The sequence below is a fragment of the Ambystoma mexicanum genome, chromosome 1p (assembly GCF_040938575.1).
Source record: "Ambystoma mexicanum isolate Mex_15411 chromosome 1p, UKY_AmexF1_1, whole genome shotgun sequence".
In the NCBI taxonomy this organism is placed as follows: domain Eukaryota; kingdom Metazoa; phylum Chordata; class Amphibia; order Caudata; family Ambystomatidae; genus Ambystoma; species Ambystoma mexicanum.
In genome coordinates this window covers 727,186,573-727,199,751 of record NC_090921.1, presented here as the reverse complement: position 1 = coordinate 727,199,751, position 13,179 = coordinate 727,186,573, and positions in this window count along the sequence as shown.

Here is a 13,179-nt window from a genome sequence, read left to right as displayed (position 1 = left end):
CCAGTTTGGCTGGGGAGGTGGCAGCCACCCACCCCTGGCTGTGGAGGACCCACAGATGACATATGGGTGACCGTTGGGGACGAGGCATCGGAAGTGGTCCATACGCCCAGTCCACTGGCATCCCCCCACATATCGTCCCTCAAAACTGACCACGCCACCACCCCGGAGCAGTCTGGTCAGGAGCAGATGGAAGGCAACTTCAGTCCCATTTTGACAGGTACAGAGGCTGAGCAGGCTGAGCAGGACAGCCAGGGACCATCAACCTCCACAGATGCACCCGCAGGGCCGGCGTGGTCAGAACAGCTGACTGCCCTTGTGCGGCAGTTTGTTGCGGACAACACACTGTCCAGACAGGTGTGGCATGAGAACTTCACCTCTCTAGGCAGGTCCATCACTGAGAACCCCGCCTCCATGGCCAAACCCTGTGCAGATAACACCAGCCGCCTCTGCGAGGAGGTCTCGGCCCTCCGCCAGGTCTTAGGCCGCATAGCGGATCATCCGAGCTACTTAATCCCAGCAGGCGGACAAACCGTCATCATCCAGTTCGAAACAGACAAGCAGGCTCCGCAGGTGAGCACGTACCCTGCGCCGGCAAGACATGCCGCCACCTGGACCAGGGAGTGCCGATTGATAGTCAGGGCAGCCTCATGTAGGAATTGCAGACTTGATGGCACATGTGTGGAGGAGTTGTGGGGGCAGCGGCCGGTGGTTGACAGTGTGTGGGGGACTTGTGGGGGGATGGGCAGGGGGAGGGGGTGAGGGTGTGTGGGGGAGTTGCGGGGGGAGGGGGATGGGGGTGAGGGTGGTGGAGTGTTTTTGCACTTTCGTTATCATTGTTATATTTAATACACCCGTTTTGTGAAAAGCAAGACGTGAGTGGACATTCATCATTGCGCATGTGTCATTTATTCCTATACAGTGCATAGTGTACATGTACCCCCACACCCAGTGCCCTCTGTCCAACTCTCATGTCACCCACTCCTGCCATGTGTGTCAGAAATATTGTGCAATCACTGACTGGCGCACAGCACGTCCCTCCTGTGCATCGGCACCAAGATGATGTCCAGCCACATCGTCTTCATCCCCTTCATCATCACCAGGTGGTAGCAGTTCAATGTCAGGGGGCAGGGGCACGTTCCCGCGAGATGGCAGCATGACACATGCCATGATGATCTTGGCCACCTTCTCATGCCTGTAGAGGAGTACACCACCCGACCGGCTGAGGCAGCGAAATCGTGCCTTCAACAGGCCAAAGGTCTGCTTGATGACCACACGGGTACGGGTATGGGAACTATTGTAGTCCTACTCATGCCGGTTCTGTGGGTTTCGGACAGGGGTGAGGAGCCACGGCTTCAAGGGATGCCCACTATCACTTGCATGAGAGGCAATGAAAGGTAAATGTTAGGCGATTCATACTGGACAGCTGTACTAGTCACACATACCTGCAGATTATCGTTGCCCACATTCACATGTCCCTGGACGTATTTACACCATCTTCAGTCCCTCAATGTGTCCTGTGCCATGGACTAATGGTGCGGGTTGCATCTTCAAGGTGATACATGGTGTGCACTGACGTCTTGTTGCAGATGCATCGTGTACGCATGCAGCTGTGTTTATGTCAAATTTGTGATGTGTTGTGTTCGTGAGATTTACTTAGAGGGAGCGTTGGCAGTAGTCTGTGCAATGTTCTGCAATCAGCGCTGATCATTCCCATGGTGACATGCAGCACTCCTGTGGCTGTGGCGGCCCTGTGACAGACAGTGGATTCCCTAGTAGGTTCAGTTCAATACACTACCAGGGATGCTTGTCCTGTGTGGTGATTTGCTGGAGACAGCAACATAGTGCATGGGCACTGCGTGGTGCTGGATGGTGTTACGGAGGGTGAGGACCGCTAAAGAGTGGTGCACGTGGGGTGGTTTCCTGTTAGTCATGTAGTGGTGTCGACCTTACTTCATTCACATGGGATTTGGGTGTCATATACCATGTGTGATGGTTTGGGGCACAGTGTTCAGTGATGTGCACATCGTGCAGTCACATCAACATTGGTAGCATGGTGGTGTGTGCATTTCTCCCCCCATTTCAATGCCATGTGCCAGTCATGCAACTTACCAAGCAGCCAGGCACGTTGTCCAGCATGTCGCTCCATGAAGCGTGGTAGCGTGGAGTTCCGCAGGACCATAGATTCATGAGTTGATCCGGGATATCGGGCACCATAATGTGTGATGATCTTGCTGGCTTCGCATACCATCTGCACATTGATGGAGTGGTATTTCTTGCGGTTGCGGTACACCACCTCCATGGCATGAGGGAGCACCAACTCCACGTGGGTGCAGTCGAGGGTACCTACACAATTTGGCATGCCTGCCAGTGCATGGAAGCCAACTTTTGTATCAAATATCTCCTGGGGAGTCTGTGGTAGGGATATGTAGTCCCTTGTGTGCTTGAGGAGGGCATCCAGCACTTGTTTCAGAATCCGAGAAAATAAGGGTTGTGATATGCCATGCATGTGCCCCACTGTGTGCTGGTAGGTGCCTGTGGCAAGGAAGTGGAGCACAGACAGTAACTTCAGTAGAGGGGGGATGGCGGTGCATATTTCAATGAGGCTGACAATGTCGTTGTGTATCATGTCCACAATGGTGGTGATGATGTCCCGGTCCAGACGGTACAAAGTGTGGATCTGCTCAGGGGTTAGGTTGAAAGGACTGGCTCTGATGCAAGGGATTGGGAGCTGCCTGCGCGGTAACGGTGGCTGCACTGGTGGGGCATGCTGGGCCTTTCTCACCCTCCTTCTCCTCCTGCGTCTCCTCTGTGGTGCCGGCTGTTGTTGTTGTTGTTTTTGTTGATGTTGTGGCAATGCAAGCATGTCCTCCAGCTCCAGTAATGCAACAACTATTGGAATCATCTTGGTGTGGGAGGGAGTGTGGGTGTGCTCCTTTTGTACTGGGCCAGACTCCATTGCCTCCACCTGTGCTGATTGTGTGCACCTGTGTCAGTTGGGAACACTGCTCAAGGCATTTTATGGTTGGTCGGAGATGCCGGTATTTACGGCATGCCGGTAACCACTTTTTCCGCCTTCATGATGCCGTTATTTGCATGTCCGCTTCACTTGTGATCTCCTCCAGTTTACGATATGCCGCTATTGCTGGCATGATGGCCCGCGTGCCCGCGCCCATGCCGCTATCAGAGGCACCGTAATTTACGATGCCGCTAATAGCGATCAGGCTGGTCAGAATAGCCTGTAGCGGTCAGCGATGCCGGTAATCCTTTACCGGCATCGTTTTTCCCTTAGCACCAACCTCGCAATGACTCCCTATGGATTTCACCATCGCGTCGGAGGGCATTCATGGCGGTAAAGGCCTGACAGCCTGATCCTAGGTAGGACAGAGCGAAACGAGTGACTCAGCAGGGCTGGTGGCCGTTACCGGTCATGTCCACCTACAGACATGGGGGTGAAAGCCATTCGCACTGCAGGGTTTAGTTGGGGTATGAATGGTTTCTTTTTTTATCGTGAGGTTGGCTCTGCTTATTGCACAACTCCAAACCCTGAGGGAAAAAAAGATGCCCGCTGCCATAGGGAAAAGGGACCTTTTCCATTTTCCATGGCCGCGGCCGGGAGCAGGAGGTTTGTTTTGGAGGGTGTGGATGTGGGGAGGCAACAGGGAAAAACTCCCTGTTGCCTCCACACATTAAGAAAAAGAATATGGTGCCACCTGGAAGGGGCCTCAGCTGGCTGCAAACAGCGGGTGGAGAATGTTGCAGCCACTTGATTGGGCAAGTGCACTTCCCTGTGTGCGAATACATTATTTGATACTTAATGTCATCAAAAACCTGCTATTACTATCATGTGGTAGAATATATACATCAGTCCAGATTACTACCACGATATTTAGCCACCTACTGGCACCATGTGCTACTTGTCATCAGGTGAACATCTACTCACATGAATTTTCCATCATTTGCACAGGTACTCACATCCAACGTATGTCAGCAAGTGCCCCCTTTTTGCAGATGGTCACATTATGTGCCTATTTATTGACAACTGCTGCCAGGTATGGCTTTATGACTACAACCTCACCTCATTTGCCGACTATGGGTTTCACTAATTTTCTAGGAACTAGGTAGGGGTGGGCGTTAGCAGGGATGCCACATTCCTCTCCTGCAACTATGTGGCAGTGGTACGGAGAAGTGGTGGACCCAGTGGGTGGTGAGGGAATCCACCCCTTCTTTGGCCCTCTCCAATCCTCCCATTGCGTTGCCACTTGTTAATTTGAGCAGGTGTGTCCAGATGCCGCTCTCTGCAGCATAGAAGTGGCTGGACCAGAGCCTAAAACATCAGATTGCTGCAAATACATTTAAAAATAAGAAGTGTACGTATGCATGTTATGAATGTTATCTAATGTGGTCATGTGTGCGTACAAGAGTTTGAATTAGTGTTCACACGTTTTACTGACTCTGGGCCTTATTGCAAGTTTGGTGTGTTGGAAAAAAAGTTGTCACTGTTTTTCCCACACTGCCCAATTATAATTTTTGGCAGGTTTACTTCTGGTGGAATGCAGCGTGTTAAATCCACCAGTTTTTTTACCTCCAAAAATCAACAGATTTACGGTCCATAAATTCCGCTGGTGGTCAATCCACCAAAAAGCTACATTAATATAATGGACTCCATAAATAGGGAATTGCCACCACTTGCAATCCGGTGGAAATCCCACGAAACCAAGTGGTGGTAACGGTAATTGATTGTGGCAGTAATTTGGTGGAGTTACCACTGAATATCTGGCCAACTAGTAATGAGGCGCTCTGCATGCATGTATGTATGCTTATGTTTATGTGAATGTGACTGTGCATGCATGTGCTTGTTTACTGGGGCAGTTGGGCCACACCAACACCATTCAAGTTATTTGCACTGGCAATGCTGGCATATTGTCAAGTACATAAGATAATGAAAGTAATTTAAAGTTGGAATGCTATCAAATATTGTGGGTGCAGCATCCTGAGAGTGATATGCAGTGCAAATACTGGCACATATTTTGGGAGCTACATCCTGACCGTGATGTATAGGGGCAATGCTGGCATGTATTGTTTGAACAGTTTCATGTCATGATTCCTGCCCCTCATGTCCCCAGCCCTCCAAGACGTCAGGCTGGAGACAGGCCACGAACACCTACATGGCCCTCAAGGGCCTCTCCATCCCTCCAAAGACCCACTTGAAGTCAGACTTGGCGCTTGTGGTACCAGACTCACTCACACCCATAGGATAACATTGGGGATTGGACTTGTAGTGCATTGATGGGGACAAGATGGATGCTCCCACATATTTCAGTTCCCAGAACTGCATGTGCGGTCTAGTCTTTTGGGTGTGGTTCAGCCCAGAGACACCTGGGGATACACAGAGACTATTTAAGCCACACCCAGGCAAAGAAACATGCTTTGCGTTTTCTGCACCTGCAGCGTGACTCTCACCATGTTCAGATCGGTCTCCAGTAGGCCTGCATCTTTCTTCTGCGCTCAGCTCCTGCAAGAACAAGAACACTGTTAGGAACAGCCTTAACTTTCGGCGCATCTGCCCATCATTCATCGCTCCTTCTGTTCTGCGGGCATCTTTGGCGGTGTCATTCCCATCCTGGCACGCCGCTTCCTAAGGAAAAGGGAAAAGAACAAAAAAAAGACATTAGTAAGCATTCTGCAAATCTTCGCTTATTTTTAAATACTGTACGAGCTTCAAACGCTTACCTGAATCCCAGCCACTCTGGGGGAACTCTGTCTCCGGAACTTCTCATCCATCTGCAAGAGGGAAAAGACACTCCAGGTTAGCGTGGAAACATCTAGTGGCGCTGCATACCGCGCTTACCCACCGCATTTGTTCTTCATAACCGGCATCCACACTGAAGACGTCGCGGCACCCAAAAGACACAGAAAAAGAACTCAGTTCAATGCAAATACAAAAGGGGTGCATCGCGCTCTCACTCACCTTCAGGGCTACTCATCTCAGCAGCACGCCGCCATCCCTGGACGCCGGCCATCATCTAAGGAAGGAAAGGAATGAAAGTTAGAGAACTGTTCAAAAGACTCATTATACTTACCTGTTGGACTCTTGCCAGTGAAGTATCTAGGCATCAGCGAGCCCACATCAATCAACGCGCCCCTGCGCTGAAAGCTGGGCGGAGAGCACACTATCCAAGAAAACAAGGTGAGCTGTGGATCAAAGGGAAGGGTTCGACCCCGGGGAAGAAGGGGTTCAAGCACACAGAGACAATAGGGAGTTAAACTCTACCAATCCTGTGTTTCAGGCCCAGTCTCCAGTTGAATAGCCTCCAGGGAAGGGTTTGAGGTCGTAAGAGGTCAGAACAGGCTGAGTGACGTCCCCGTGGATACCAGGTGAGCGTTACAGAATGCAAAGCCTCACATCAAAATTCACCTGGGCGTCATGGAAATATCAGAAACCGACCAGTTAGCCCACATGTTGGGGTAGCTACGTTCCGAAGTACATGCAGCAAGGAAGGAGACCAACACCCTGAGGAGAGAGCTAATAGTAGCCAAAGAACGCACTGATGATTTAAGCCGGCAACTTCTCCAGTCACAAGCAGGGCATGCACCATTGCCATGAAGCGTGCCCTCAATGCCAGCGCCATCAGCCAATCCCGTTCAGATAACCCTTCCTGGGGCAGTTCCCTTGGCCCCGCCCGAACGATTTAGCGGGGATCCCAAGAGGTTTGCAACGTTCATGAACCAGTGTCACCTGCACTTCCTTTGTAGGCCAGGGGCCTTTCCGAATGACCAATCACGGGTCGCTTTTGTGCTATCCTACCTGAGTGGTAGCGCCACAGACTGGTCTGTACCCTTTGTGGCCCAAGACAATCCTTTGCTGCATGACTTCAGGGGCTTTCAGCAGCAGATGGAAAAGCTGTTCGCCCGTCGTACTCATAGGCAGGCATTAGACAACGAACTTCTTTTCCTGCGCCAAGGGAATCAAGACCTATTAACATACATAGCCACGTTCAATAGACTCGTAGTTGAAGCAGAATGGCCCGTGGAGAAGAGAACCACGTTATTTTATGAGGGGTTGCGGGGGGAGCTCAAGGATATTCTCGCACAAGTAGTGAACCCCCCGAAAGACTTCTCAGAATTCATTGACCTTATTGTTCAACTGGATCATAGGTTGCAGGACCGAAGAGCAGATCGAACCAGACCGGACCCTCACCCTATGCATGTGCGTTCAAAGGACAATACTGCCCGAACAACGGAAGGTTCAGGAGAACCAATGCAAATCGGGGGGGTCAGATCCCCCTTGACTAAAGCGGAAAGAGATAAGAGGAGACAGCAGCAGTTATGTCTGTACTGTGGAAGGTCAGGTCATTTCCTTAAAGAGTGCCCTGTGAAGCCACCGAGGAGGACGGTAGGGCCCATGGACAAGAAAGATACCATCAAGGAATCGGAAAACTCCCCAGCCCGGCAAGTGTAGGGGTCCACTTGTCGAGCGAAGAAAGTGAACTACAGACTTCCCATTTAGCATTATCTGTGGTCTTGATCAATCACCAACAACCATCTCGGATGCACAGAGTAAGAGCGTACATAGACAGTGGAGCCGTTGGGAATTACATCGACCAGGATCTTGCGGCAAAGATGGGGCTTCCGTTATGCCCTAAATCAACCACCGACACTGTTACCACTGTCGACGGCACGGAAATAGCTTCTGGTCCAGTATCCCAATGCACTGCAGCTTTAACCCTTCTGTGCCAAGATGGACACCAATAATCTATTGTTTTTGACCTCATTAAGGCACCACAGTTCCGGTTGATTTTGGGAATGCCATGGTTGGTAGCTCACAATCCTTGAATCGATTGGCGAGCAAAAGAATTGGCCTTTCCCCGAGACTTGCACCCACACATGTTATCGCCAAGAGAAACAACCAATAGACACCAGAACCTCCACGCTTGCAACTTTGGCAATCGGCACCCTACCAAGTGAATACCAGGACTTTCAAGATGTCTTTCAGAAAGAACAGACTAATACGCTGCCACCTCATCGACCATACAATTGCCAAATCGACCTGATACCTGGCGCACAAATCCCTTGTGGGCGAATTTACGCACTCACGGAACCAGAAAACCAGCACCTGAAGGACTATCTTGACCAATACCTGGCCAACGGGTTCATCAGTCCCTCGAAGTCTCCAGCAGCCAGTCCTCTATTCTTCGTACCGAAAAAGGAGGAGGACTTGAGAACGTGCATCGACTATCGCGCACTGAACCAGATTACCGTAAATAATCGTTAACCCCTGCCACTGATCCCTGAATTGCTTGATCAAGTCAAAGATGCCCAAATCTACACAAAACTAGACCTGAGGGGGGCATATCACCTTGTTCGTGTAAAACAGGGGGACGAATGGAAAACCGCTTTTCGCACCAAATACGGCTTGTACGAATATAAAATAATGCCCTTTGGCCTTTGCAATGCGCCTGCTGCATTTCAATACTTCATGAACGATGTCCTACGGGAATTGATTGATGTCTGTGCTCTAGTGTACATCAACGATATCCTCGTATATTCCGCATCAAAGCAGGACCACGTTAAACACGTCCGATCCGTATTGGAGAAACTCCGTCAACACCAGCTCTATGCCAAGCTCGAAAAGTGCTCATTCCACATCTCTGAGGTGGAATTCCTGGGCTTTATTCTCAGCCCGAATGGAATCCAAATGGATGTACACAAGGTAGATGCTATCCTGAACTGGCCATCCCCAAATTCATTCAAGGGGGTTCAAAGTAGGCTGGGTTTTCCAAACTTCTACCGCTGGTTCATCCCAGGATTTTTGCAAATCGTGCATCCCATCACGTCATTACTAAGGAAAAGCAACAAAAAGTTCCAGTGGACAACAGAAGCCAAGGAGGCTTTCCAGGAACTCAAAGCAAGATAAACATCTGCCCCAATCTTACGCCACCCTCGCCCGGATCTCCCATACCTGGTGGAAACGGACGCCTCAAGCATGGCTATGGGAGCCGTCCTGTCACAAAAGGACCCCGAAACGGGCCAGTTACACCATGTTGCCTTCTGGTAGCGTAAATTCACACCCCCTGAACTCAATTACGCTATCACAGACAAAGAACTCCTGGCCATTAAGTCAGCCTTTAAGGCATGGCGGCACTACCTCTTGGGCGCCAGACACACAATCACCATAATAACTGACCACCGGAATCTCCAGTACCTAAAAACGGCAAAGGCCCAAACCTCACGACAAGTACGTTGGGCTCTTTTATTTGCTGAATATGACTATGTGATTACATTTCGACCAGGTGTGAAAAACGGGAAGGCCGATGCTCTTTCCCGTATGGGGGTGGAAGAGCAAGGGTATCAGACCCCTTAACCAATAGCAATCATCCCGAGTGACAAGCTCCTAGGAATCACAGCAACCATAACTCAGAAAGAATGACATGAAGAAATCCAAAACCTGATGAGTCCGGAGCAATTACAAGTGTGGAGTGCACATGGAGAACATTACATGATAAAAGATCAGTTGCCCTACTTCAGGAATCGTTTATTCTTACCAAACCAAGAACTACGAGAACAGGTCATGTCCGGTTATCATGATTCCTTGATCGAGGGCCACCCTGGAATCGGTAAATCCCTAGCCAAGGTAAAACAAAATTATTGGTGGCCCACGTGGCATAAAGACATTATTCAATTCATCCTATCTTGTGGAGTGTGTGCTCAAAACAAGTCATCCAAGCTGAAACCGGCTGGGCTATTACAACCACTGGAAATCCCACCAGCACCCTGGCACACGTTGTCCCTCGATTTCATTACTGACTTACCACCCAGTCAAGGGTTTAACACTATTCTTGTGGTCGTGGACCTATTTTAAAAAATGGCACATTTCATTTCTCTTAGAGGGCTCCCAAATGCTTCCACTCTTGCAAAGGTATTACTTGAAGGCATCGTACGGCTCCATGGGTTTCCTTCAATTTTGGTCTCAGACCGAGGTACTCAATTCGTATCTAACGTCTGGAGAAAATGCTGCTCTATGGCCCAGATCGACATCCGGCTATCCACCAGTCACCATCCCCAAACCGATGGTCAAACTGAGAGGACAAATCAGGCGCTCGAGTAGTATCTGCGTTGCATGTTACACCAAGCTGAAAGAAGCTGGTTTGACCTATTATGGATAGCTGAATATGCTTATAATAATTCCCTACACACCAGCACTGGGCAGACACCCTTTTATACCATGTATGGCAGGCACCCACATACTTCTGAGTTGGACGTTCCTTCAACCCTGGAAATGCCAGCAGTTAAAACCTTGCACATGACCATTTCTCAAACCTTTAAAAGGGCAGCTGAACACCTACTTCAAGCTAAGAATCGGCAAAAGACGTTTGCTGATCAACACCGAGCAAAGGCCCCCAACTACCAAGTGGGAGACAAAGTCTGGCTGGCGTCTAAACACGTGTCCATTAAAGGAGCCCGAACTTTCCTTCCAAGATACCTGGGTCCATTCACCGTCACCTCCGTGATAAATCCTGTGGCGGTCAGACTAGCTTTGCCGTCAAACATGCAGATTCATCCCGTGTTCCACGTGTCTCTCCTTAAACCTGTTCAACCTGGGACCCGGGTAGCAACACCACTGCAGCCAGTAGTAGTCGCCGGGGAGCCAGAATTCGAAGTCAAGGACATCCTAGATTCAAAGTACGTCAGATCCACATTATACTACTTAGTAGACTGGAAGGGGTATGGCCCACAAGACAGGACATGGGAGCCTTGTGAGTACATCCATGCACCTCGCTTGCTTAGACGATTTCATCAAAACCATCCAACCAAACCAGGACCAGACAGAAGAGCCACCTTGAGAGGGGCCTTGGGGGGGAGTGCTGTCATGATTCCTGCCCCTCATGTCCCCAACCCTCCAAGACGTCAGGCTGGAGCCAGGCCACGATCAACTACATGGCCCTGAAGGGCCTCTCCATCCCTCCAAAGACCCACTTGGAGTCAGACTTGGCGCTTGTGGCACCAGACTCACTCACTCCCATAGGATAACATTGATGATTGGACTTGTAGTGCATTGATGGGGACAAGATGGATGCCCACACATATTTCAGTTCCCAGAACTTCATGTGTGGTCTAGTCTTTTGGGTGTGGCTCAGCCCAGAGACACCTGGGATACCCAGAGACTATTTAAGCCACACCCAGGCAAAGAAACATGCTTTGCGTTTTCTGCACCTGCAGTGTGACAATCACTGTGTTCGGATCGGTCTCCAGTAGGCCTCCATCTTTCTTCTGCGCTCAGCTCCTGCAAGAACAAGAACCCTGTTAGGAACAGCCTTACCTTGCAGCGATTCTGCCCATCATTCATCGCTCCTTCAGTTCTGCAGGCATGTTCGGCGGTGTCATTCCCATCCCGGCACGCTGCTTCCTAAGGAAAAGGGAAAAGAACAGAAAAAAGGCATTAGTAAGCATTCTGCAAATCTTCGCTTATTTTTAAATACTGTACGAGCTTAAAACGCTTACCTGAATCCCAGCCGCTCTGGGGGAACTCTATCTCCAGAACTTCTCATCCATCTGCAAGAGGTAAAAGACACTCCAGGTTAGCGTGGAAACATCTAGAGGCGCTGCATGCCACGCTTACCCACCGCATTTGTTCTTCATAACTGGCATCCACGCTGAAAACGTCGCAGCACCTAAAAGACACAGAAAAATAACTCAGTTCAATGCAAATACGAAAAGCGCGCATCGCGCATCGCGCTCTCACTCACCTTCAGTGCTACTCATCTCAGCAGCATGCTGCCATCCCCGGACGCAGGCCACCATCTAAGGAAGGAAAGGAATGAAGTTAGAGAACTGTTCAAAAGACTCAATATACTTACCTGTCAGACTCTTGCCAGTGAAGTAACTAGGCAGCAACGAGCCCGCATCAATCAACGTGCCCCTGCGCTGAAAGCAGGACGGAGAGCACACTATCCAAGAAAACAAGGTGAGCTGTGGATCAAAGGGAAGGGTTGGACCCCGGGGAAGAAGGGGTTCAAGCACACAGAGACAAAAGGGAGTTAAACTCTACCAATCATGTGTTTCAGGCCCAGTCTCCAGTTGAATGGCCTCCAGGGAAGGGTTTGTGTTCGTAAGAGGTCAGAACAGGCTGAATGACGTCCCTGTGGATACCAGGTGAGCGTTACACTTCATGAAAGGAATTTAAAGGGGCAATGCCAGCTTATATAGTGGGCACAGCATCAAGAAATGCATTCATAGGTAGAATGCTGGCATATGTTGTGGGCACAGATTGATGAGTAATAAAAAATGTCCATGCTGGGATATATTGTGGGAGAGACATCATCATGAAAGTGATTTACAATATGAAGAGTGTGCGCAGTGGCAATGCTGGCATTTATTGTGTAGACAGCATCTTGAAAATGTTGTCAAATGATTCTGTGTACCTTTGGTGACTCGGCTTCTATTGAACTTTCCATGTGTTAACCTAGAGAGCCAAATGTAAATTGTTTGGCTTTTTACCCCATTAATTTTCTCAGTGGACGAACCATCATAAATCCTGTTATGTTACGCAGGTTGTAGCATCCCTACTTTTCCAGTGGCATGTCTGGCTTCTCTATACATGGAGCAAGGCAGGTGGCCTTGGGAGGGGAAGGGGAACAGTAGTGATGTACCACTGCTCTCTGCAGTGCTTTAAGTGGGATAAGACATTTATTTTTACCTGATCTTAGAATCAAAAGCAGCTAAGGAACCTCTAAAAGATATGTGACCTCTGTAATGAACCCACCTTGCCTTAGAGAGAGTTCCCAAGCACACTATCTGGGCCATCGAGTATCAAACAGTGCATTGTGTACTAACTTACCATTTCAAATCTGTCTTGGAAACAACTACCCAATTATCCCAACATTTTAGGGCATATCACACCCCTACCTTTTGCAGCACCAGTATCCATGCGATCAGTGCTGTGTTTGCATCATCTATTTCCTGTTTTAACATCCTTTTATCTTCTCCTTGCTAATTTTTTCTTTCTTTCAGCAGACTGAGGTCTGGACTAAGATGGTGACCGTAATCTCAAGTGACCACAGGTCAAATCCGTCCTGCCTCTTTAGCCACATTTTACGACTCTGGTCAAATCTGCTCACCTACCATGCTCTGCTTGACAGCGTGTGCATATGATATGCCATTATTCTTTTATACTCAGCACAT